The sequence below is a fragment of the Miscanthus floridulus genome, chromosome 8 (genome assembly GCF_019320115.1).
Source record: "Miscanthus floridulus cultivar M001 chromosome 8, ASM1932011v1, whole genome shotgun sequence".
In the NCBI taxonomy this organism is placed as follows: Eukaryota; Viridiplantae; Streptophyta; class Magnoliopsida; order Poales; family Poaceae; genus Miscanthus; species Miscanthus floridulus.
In genome coordinates this window covers 112,701,864-112,710,843 of record NC_089587.1, presented here as the reverse complement: position 1 = coordinate 112,710,843, position 8,980 = coordinate 112,701,864, and the positions used below count along the sequence as shown (strand labels likewise).

General features: G+C 47.1%; 1 pseudogene; it reads right to left on the bottom strand.

The window, feature by feature from the left end:
- Positions 1-731: 731 nt before the first annotated feature.
- Positions 732-1,678, bottom strand: LOC136473295 (2-hydroxy-palmitic acid dioxygenase MPO1-like; annotated as a pseudogene).
- Positions 1,679-8,980: the final 7,302 nt, after the last annotated feature.

Below are 8,980 nucleotides of genomic sequence, written 5' to 3'. Positions count from 1 at the left end.
TTTTAAAAGTAACACCTAAATTTTGCAATTATTTTTTTGAAAATATAATATCTATATATCTTATATTTTAATCCCTACTAGCATATATCTCACCATGTAAATTGTACACGTCACATGATCATAACAATCTATTAGCATATACAATTATATCTTCATTCAATTGTTTACGTTAGCAAACCATATTATCACTATTCACTAACATTCATTTGGCTATCTGCATCAGTGTTACACTACAACTTCTACCGGCTGCAGATGCAGCTTCTCCGGTTCATGCTAAAGTAATCCATAGTTATGGCGATGCAGCTACAGCAGAAGCCGCAGCGACAGCAAGTGCAGCCGAACGCACCCATGCAAACAGAACATCTGCTACGCCACAGATGCGTCGATTTTGCGATCTTCTCGACCGAAGGATTTCTGGCATTCTGTGTTTGCTGGTATCTTGGATAAAAAAGATTAAGAATCTTAAATTTGTGATGGCTAGTATCTTGGACCATAAGAGATTAGCTAGGAGAACAGATATGGACTGATGATAACACAAATGCCGTTTGGTTGTGTTGACTCTACATTTTGCCCTTTCTATGGAGGGGGGTGGATTATGTAAAATCTAGTTCAGCTTAAACATACTAATTTAAACAAGATCGGTTATCTTTGTCCAGCAAATTTATAGGGCAGTAAACCAGGAGAGAATTAGCACTCTCTACCTCTTCCTGCCAATCTGTAGGGATTCAAGCTGACCTCAACACACGACTGCTGTTTACTACACTCAACAATGGTGTGCAGACAACATATATCTGAATAAAACAACACAAATGGTAGGCAATACGCTACATGTACAGATGGTTCAATCTTCGCGCACCGCTCCGGGCTATCGCTCCCAAATTCCCAATCAATCAGGTTGTCTTCCTCTCCTTGAGCTCTCTGCTCTCCCTGAGATCAGCTTCCATCTTCCTCTCCACGTTCTTGCAGAACCCATGGTACGGCTCGTAGCCGAACAGCTTGTTCAGTATCTGTGCACACAAAGAACCAGCAGAGGGTGAAGAATTAGCACCGGTCAACGCAATTTCGGTTCCAAGTGTGGAGATGACTGAAGAATTAGCACACGTTTGTGAGCTGTGCCTGTGGTTACCTGCAGGAAGATGAGGAACGGCTCCATTAAGAACACCTCGGGAAGATCACTCACAGTCGGCCCCTTCTTCTGCAAAATTGAACAAGAGATCAGCAGTGGAGCCGTCGATTAGATTCCCAAGGGCTTGGTGGAGGGATCAATTCGAATCTGTGGCACTTGCCTCGAAGAGGCCGTGGCCGAGGAACTGCCAGGTCCAGCAGAAGAGCTGCGTGGCGAGGACGAGCTTCCAGGAGAGAGCGAAGCCGAGGCGGGCCGCGAGGGCGCGGCTGGCGGCCCACGCGGCGAGGAAGAGCACCCCCGCGAGCGCGCCTGCTCGGCGGTCGACGGCGACGTAGGCGGCAGCGTAGGCGAGCGTGAGGGCCAGCGCGGGGGAAACGGGCAGCGGCAGCGGCAGCGGCAGGAAGTGGAGGATGAGGAGGTTGGTGAAGAGGATGGGCCAGCTGAGCAACGCGTGCGCCGCCGCGTTCACGGGGTGCCGGTGCTGCGACCGGAAGAAGGCGAACTGCGCCTCCAGGCCAGCACCCCACGCCGGTGCGCCGCCTTGGCCCCCATGGACGGAAGCGCCTCGTCCCGGAGGCTGTGAGAATCTGGGGATCAAGGGCTAGTGGCTGTAGTGTAGTGGTGAGATGCCTGAGCCCTCCGCGAGTCCGCTCCGGCGAGGGAGGAAGTATATGCTGTTTATTTAATCGTTCCGCTAAACAGAAGTAATGTATATATACTGTTTATAAGCAGCGGTGTTAATTCAGGTAACCAAGAGAGAAAAAACCGATTGCAACATGTAACTATGAACCATGAGGGAAAACAACAGGAGACAATTATGTATTTGGCACTGAAACAAATCATAGCATGATCGTTTCGTCGTAAACGATCGTGGATTATTTACAACGGGTTGGTTTGGTATGAGAAAAAAATATTGTTCCAGCTTATAACCCACGATCATATATGATCGTATAAGCCCAGCCGAACAGGCTGTCAGTCTTCCGCATTTGTTACTAAAAAATTTAAACTTTCTTATTTGGCATCAAGTTGAAATTTTCTTCCCTAAACAGCACTGCCGTCCATTTGGGTCAGTAACAACGTCAAGTGGCTGGTAAAATGACATGAATGTCCTTCGAAATACATGACGCTGAAATAATACATGACGCCGCATGCTCAGTGCCCTGCCCAGCTGTTAGCTTAATGATGTCATCATGACGTCGTGCCTATGTCATATACTTTCCTTTTCCTCTTGAAAATAAAACAAAAAAAATACATAAATACCTTTACTCATCCTCGTCACCACAGCCAAGAAGATGAAAGCAAGGAAGCGGAGCACTTGCTAATGGAGAAGAAGCAGACGATGAGTGCCGTGACGCTGGTGAGGAGTATGTGTTGGCCTGCTGGCAGACGATTAGACGTAGGAAGAAGGGGATGATGGATCGAACCGTTGGATCTGATGGTTCTATGGTTATCAATCCAGATGGAGGCGAAGAGGGTGTCGCAGCGGAGGCGGTGTGGCGGGAGCGACCGAACCGCAGACTCGGCGGAGTGGTCAGATCGTGACTGCGCCAGCACCGTGCATGTGCCTCTGCGCCACCAGTGTGCGCTCTAGGAGCTCACGCTCGCCTACCACCTGGCCATTGGCAGCGTTGGGGCTCAACGCCCGCGTCCGCAGAGTTCACGCTCCACCGGGTCGCCGGTGACGCTTACGCGAGCACCGACCGCGTCGCCGCCGCCGATGGCGCGCGCTTCGAGGTGCGCGGCACGGCAGCCGGGGAGGAGGTCGCGGCGGGTGTCTTCTTCGGTTGGCCGTGGTGAGGAGGCCGACGCCGAGGCACACGGCCCACCCGCCAAGAGGGCACGTGAAACTGACACAGTCAAAATAATCAACTAACGGATGAATGGATGAAATGAACGGTAGTGCCATATAGGAAAGAAAATTTTAACTTAGTGTCAGATAAGAAAGTTTAAATTTTTAAGCGCCAGATACGAAAGATTGATTTGTTTCGGTGTCAAATACATAATTCTCCCAAGGAGCACGATAGATGAACAGTGCTATAGTGAGACGGACAGCAGTAAGATGCTCTCCACGTTTAAAGATCTTTACTTAAATTTAATTAATTAATTAATTTAAAGATCTTTATAGATTTCTCTCTGATATTAAAGCACGAAAGTTTCTTCATTCGAATTTTCAGTATTAACCAAATCTCTCTATTTATATTATCATTTGTTTGTTCCGTTCCGTTCTATTTTCGTGTTTGTTTTCTTTTATTCGCTCTTTTCTATTTCGGTCTGTTTGTTTTCATTCTATTGTTTCTTTTAGCGGGATAGATGAAATTTCACCACTAACACTAAGTCATTGTTATGTTTTTTTTTATGCCAAGTCATTCTATTGGTGTTACCTTGCGGTTCAATCTGCCCACCTGTAATAACAAACATATCAAATAGATAAACGATAAATCAGGTTTTTCACCTATACACGTGTCATGCCATCTCCATTAAAGAGTGCAGCCTGAAGAATATTGACAGTTATTAATCGCCTCGTACCAGACGAGTGGAAGATACGCTCACACGAATTAGTTCGATTATTTGTCTAGTCTTCGCTTATATGAGTATTAAAGAAAAGTGTTTTTTTTTATAAAACATATTGCCAGCTGTTAGGATCTTTTCTTCTTCGTCTCTAATAATCAATATAATAGATGAAAGTGGAAGAACAAGTAGACACGAGATAGGAAGACTATTCTTTATTCCTCTAATTATTGATAATTACAACATAGAGCTTCTACGTGTATATATATATATACTCTACCAAGGTTTAAGAGTTTGATAAGGGCCCACATACAAACGGATTAGGATTAAGATTCCTCCTCTTCCTTTTCTTCTATGAAACAGTCCGTATGTTTTACAACACTTTTAATATGTTTTCAACTATGAACTATATTTTTTTTCAAGAAATAGTGATATATACTAATACTATTAAATGCTAATTAGAACCATAACATTATAAATTCGACATTTATGAGAAACGCCACTGCTTCTCAAGTAATAGGACCGGTGCCATTATAATTCGTCAATACACCACTTTGTACGCCAACAGCATCTTTGGTCCACATGCAGACATATGGATAGCTTTATACTTTTATATGGATCAAATTACCCTTGATATCTTCCCCCTCTCAATCTTATTACATGCGGGGGCCTACATGTCATCCCCTTGCCCGCTCTCTTTCTCCAGGCCACTCTCCAGTCCACTCGCCGCACCGTACACCATCTGTCAGAGATATGGGCCAGGGGTATCTGCACCGCCCGTATATATGACTACCGCCAAGTTATCGGCCCAGCAACCGTCAAGGAGAAGGCCCGCAAGGGCTGACGCGATCAACCAACGTGGAGATCAAGGCAAACCAAGGCGGGCGTATCTGGACAATAGCTAGGGTCAATCTGTTACGCATATCGTGTAACAAACTAGGAACACAATCTATTAGCCCGATCGTCCTCTCTGTAATCCTACCTCTCCTGCCTATATAAAGGAGTGTAGGGACCTCGGGCACGGGATCGAATCTCCCACCTATTCCATCTACCTAGTAGCTAGGAGCAACAACCCCTGTAATTGAGCATACGAATACAAGAGGAGCCGCACCACTAGAGTAGGGTTTAGCATGCCCCGTGCCCCGAACCAGTATAAATCCTTATGTCTAGTGTGCTACCATCTAATTCCGTCTACGTGATCACGTTGCTAGATATTGCCGGAGCAAAACAATCTAACAGTTGGCACACCAGGTAGGGGCCTTTCGTGTTTAGATTTGTTTTTGTGTTTCAGATGGGAATCGTCTTCGACTTCGGCGACGAACCGGAGAAGCTTCAGCTGGACATGAGGATCGTCTTTGGCAAGCTCTACTTTATCGCCGACTAGTTCAGGGACCTACGCCTGCAGGAGCCCGAGCCGATCGAACGGGAGGAGGAACAGTCGCTCTAGATCTGAGCTTTTGTCGTCGGACTGAAGAAGGTTGTTGACGAAGGACCGCTCACCATCGCACGTCATCTAACCCACCATGGTTAGCTTTTTGCCGAACCCGGCCAAGAGCCTAGACTCAATGCCACTCTTTTCCTTCGCAAGATCGAGGATCCAGTCTCGACAATGGATACGGTACCCGATCCAATTCATTCCCGATCCTCGAGAGTGCCAATGCACGCGGCGATGACTCGCCCGATCCAACCCCTTCAGGCTATCACACCACCTTCTGGATCTCCTATGGAGGATCCAAAAAACCCATGTCATACTGATCAGGATCTTCGTGATGACGACTTTGGCTTGAACCTAATCGAGGTCACTATCCACAATCACAGCCAGGGCGGTACCGTCCTGTAACAATCAGACTACTCCAATGAGAGCAATCGGTGCCATGACATGGGAGCCACCAAGCTCAATAACACAACGGCTTCATGCCTTTCTCTCTACGATAGTTACCGGCCACTTGGAGTTAACCGCAGAGACATTGACGATGATGACATCATCTCACATACACGCAGTTGCTATCTCGGTGCGAACGGTCACTAGGGGAACGAGTACATCACCCTCGAACGATCCCCCACGATCATTTTGAATTTGATTATGCAGCACCTTACGAGACCAGCCAGCAGGCCGGAGATCGTCTGCTTAATCACAACAACGTGTTAGAAGAGGAAAATCGAAAACTCCGACACAAGAGGGCTATCAGGCCCACAATGACATTTTGCAAGTAGCTCCAGTGTATTCTAACGCCGAGCAAAACTTGGCCAAGGCCATGAGGGAAGCAGCGGCGATGCCACAGCCATCCACACAAGAGGGCCAACAGGATTTCCAAAAGATTCAAGAGCTAATAGTGGCCATTGCCGACAACATACCAGCACCCAGCGATGCGTCTGTTACACACAGTCGCGCACCCCAAAACTTGGGGGCTCAACCGTCGCACCGATCTAACAAATCCCCATGCCACAACCACGAACGTCGCCAAGATACCGCCCCGCAACTGGGTGATGATGTTGGCGGACAGGGAGGTGGCGAACGAGGAGGTGGCGGTGGAGGGCACTCTCCTAATGGAGGGAGTCACGAGGACGACATGGCTAATGATGATTTGGGGAGTAGCTATTGCTCTGATGGTGAGGGCAATACCCGTCACGACAGGAGAAATCCTAGGAACTGACCCGAGCCAGCGCCACGCGCCACCGGGGGTGATCCTTGCGACTTGGTAGGACCCCCATGTTTGGATATCGAATCTGGTCAGCCCCAACGCCCCGTAGGTTTCATGCTCCCAACATTGAAAAATACGATGGTTAGACACACCCGAAGATTTGGCTGGTAAACTTCAAACTCACCATGAAAGCGGCATCCGTACCGAACATGTTTTTTCATGATTCATTACTTTCCGATCTACCTCACTAACTCCGCCAGGAACTAGCTAAACAACCTTTGGGAAGGCATGATCAAGCGATGGGCTGACCTCGAAAAAGCATTCTGTAATCACTTTGAGGGGGCTTACACTAAGCCAGGCACATCGTGGGACCTCCTGGGATGCAAACGCAAGACCAACGAGAGTCTCTGTGATTACATAAAACACTTCACGTAGCGCAAGAATAAGCTTGAGGATGTCCCCGATGCTAGCATCGTCACAGCCTTCACCGCCAGCATCGACAGTGAACCCCTCATTCGAGAAATTGGGTGAAAGAAGAACATCAGTCTCCGCGACATGTTCGCCCTAGCCCACGAGCACGCCAACGGAGAAGATTGCTTTAACACCATTAATTGCAAATATAAGTCATGACTCATCGATGACGCAGACCAATCCCCACTAACCAAGAAGGATTGTAAGCGTCGAGGCGAGCTCATGGCCAACGCCGAGAAACAAGAAGGCTATAAATTCAAACAAAGCCACTGGGTGTCATGCAAAATTCAATGAGATCATGAACCAGACATGTCAAAACCACAGTTTCCCGGTGAATCACTTGGCTAGGGACTATCATACTTACAAACATGAGATCATTGAAGCTGGCAAGGACAAGATGAAGGGCGGTCGCTCAAAGAAAGGGAAGAACAGCACCGTTGAGGATGACGAAGGTGGCTACCCCAACATCGAGGGTGTCATGATCATCTTTGGGGGGCCACAGGCCTATGAGGACCGCCGTCGTGTAAAGGTAACCCGGCATCTCATCTTTGCCACTACGCCTATAGTTCCTATTTATTTAAGATGGTTAGAGCACCCGATCACCTTCAATAGGGACAACCACCCTGATCTTGTCATCGAGGCCGGTCGGTTCCCTCTGATGGTCAACGCGATCGTGGGAGGCATAAAGATGACCAAAGTCCTCATGGATAGAGGAAGTCGCATAAACATCCTTCACAAGGATGCGTTCGAGAAAGCTAAACATCGAGACAAGCAAACTAATTCCCCTACATTCTTCGTTCCATGGGATCATCCGGGGACAACAGGTTATGCCCCTCGGCATGATCACTCTATCTATCATGTTTGGTGACCAGGTACACTACCGCAAGGGGACACTCTCCTTTGAAGTCATAGACTTCAAGGGTCCTTACCACACCATCCTCAGGAGACCCTGCTACGCCAAATTCATGGCAATCCCTAGTTACGCCTACCTCAAGCTCAAGATGCCAGGCCCCTATGGTGTCATCACCATCATGAGTAGTTTTCAAGATGCATGCGAGTGCGAGAGGCTAGCTATTGAACAGTCCCAACAGGACCTAATCCTAGATAAGTCATAACATGCTCATGAGGATAAACAAGACATAGGCTCGGCAATGCCCCAACGCTCACCTCGATCCCTAGAGCACCTGCTCATGCCAGAAACCCTAGCTAGCATTTTACCTCCTGATTCCATGATTTTCTGCTCTGTTAGCTACACTGGTGCCACCAGAGGCACCCGACTTGCCCGAAGAAGCAAAACCAGAAGAGGAGAAAGATGACCCGGCCACTAGGGAGGACCCCATGACCGGGGCCTAGAGCACCAACGGTGCAAACCACAAAAAACCTTGGGTCAACCCCGAGTAGAGGAGGGACAAAGACAACAGGGCAAACTACACCAGTGTTGTTAATACACACTAATTGTTGCTTTCCCACCTTTAAAAAAATGGTTGCTATGCACAAAAGGGTTTTATGCCTCAGACAGCTAGTGTGACAGAACCACCCAATTTATACTAGATCAAGTATGGCTGTCCCCGCTTAACATGTTGACATGCGCATACTCTCACTTATATAAACCCGGTAGTCCGCTGAGTGTCATGCAGGACCTCGGTAAATCAACATCACAACCAAGATCGCGTGATTAAGCAAATACACATCACATACACAGAGTTGCAGTGGAAATAATATTACAATGAGTTCACAATTAATAGTACAAGTTTGGGGTTTCAAAATCGATCGGTGAAAACAACATAGCTTTCAAATGATTACATTAATATAAGTTTCAAATACATTGCTAGCATAAGTGACGCCCTCAGATAAAAGCATATAGATGAGATATAACATAGAGTCACCGAGCCCACCAGTGGTTAGCCACCATCTTCAGCAGGCCAAAACCTCTCCTGCAACATGGTGGGATAAACCCTGAGTACTCGAATGTACTCAGCTAGACTTACCCATCATAACCAGAAATAAAATTGACTCCAAGGAGTATGCAAGGCTTTATAAGTGGAGGTAGCTCGACAACAATTTGCATAAAAAGCAATTAACTCAATTATACAATTATAATTCTGTCATCAAGTTAATTATAACTATCCATCTCTAGATTAGCAACTATCCTGTGCCAAACATGTGGTATATCTTTTTAGAGCATACAATAGTAACCATAGCAGGTGTGGTAATTCCATGTTTATCCGAACCA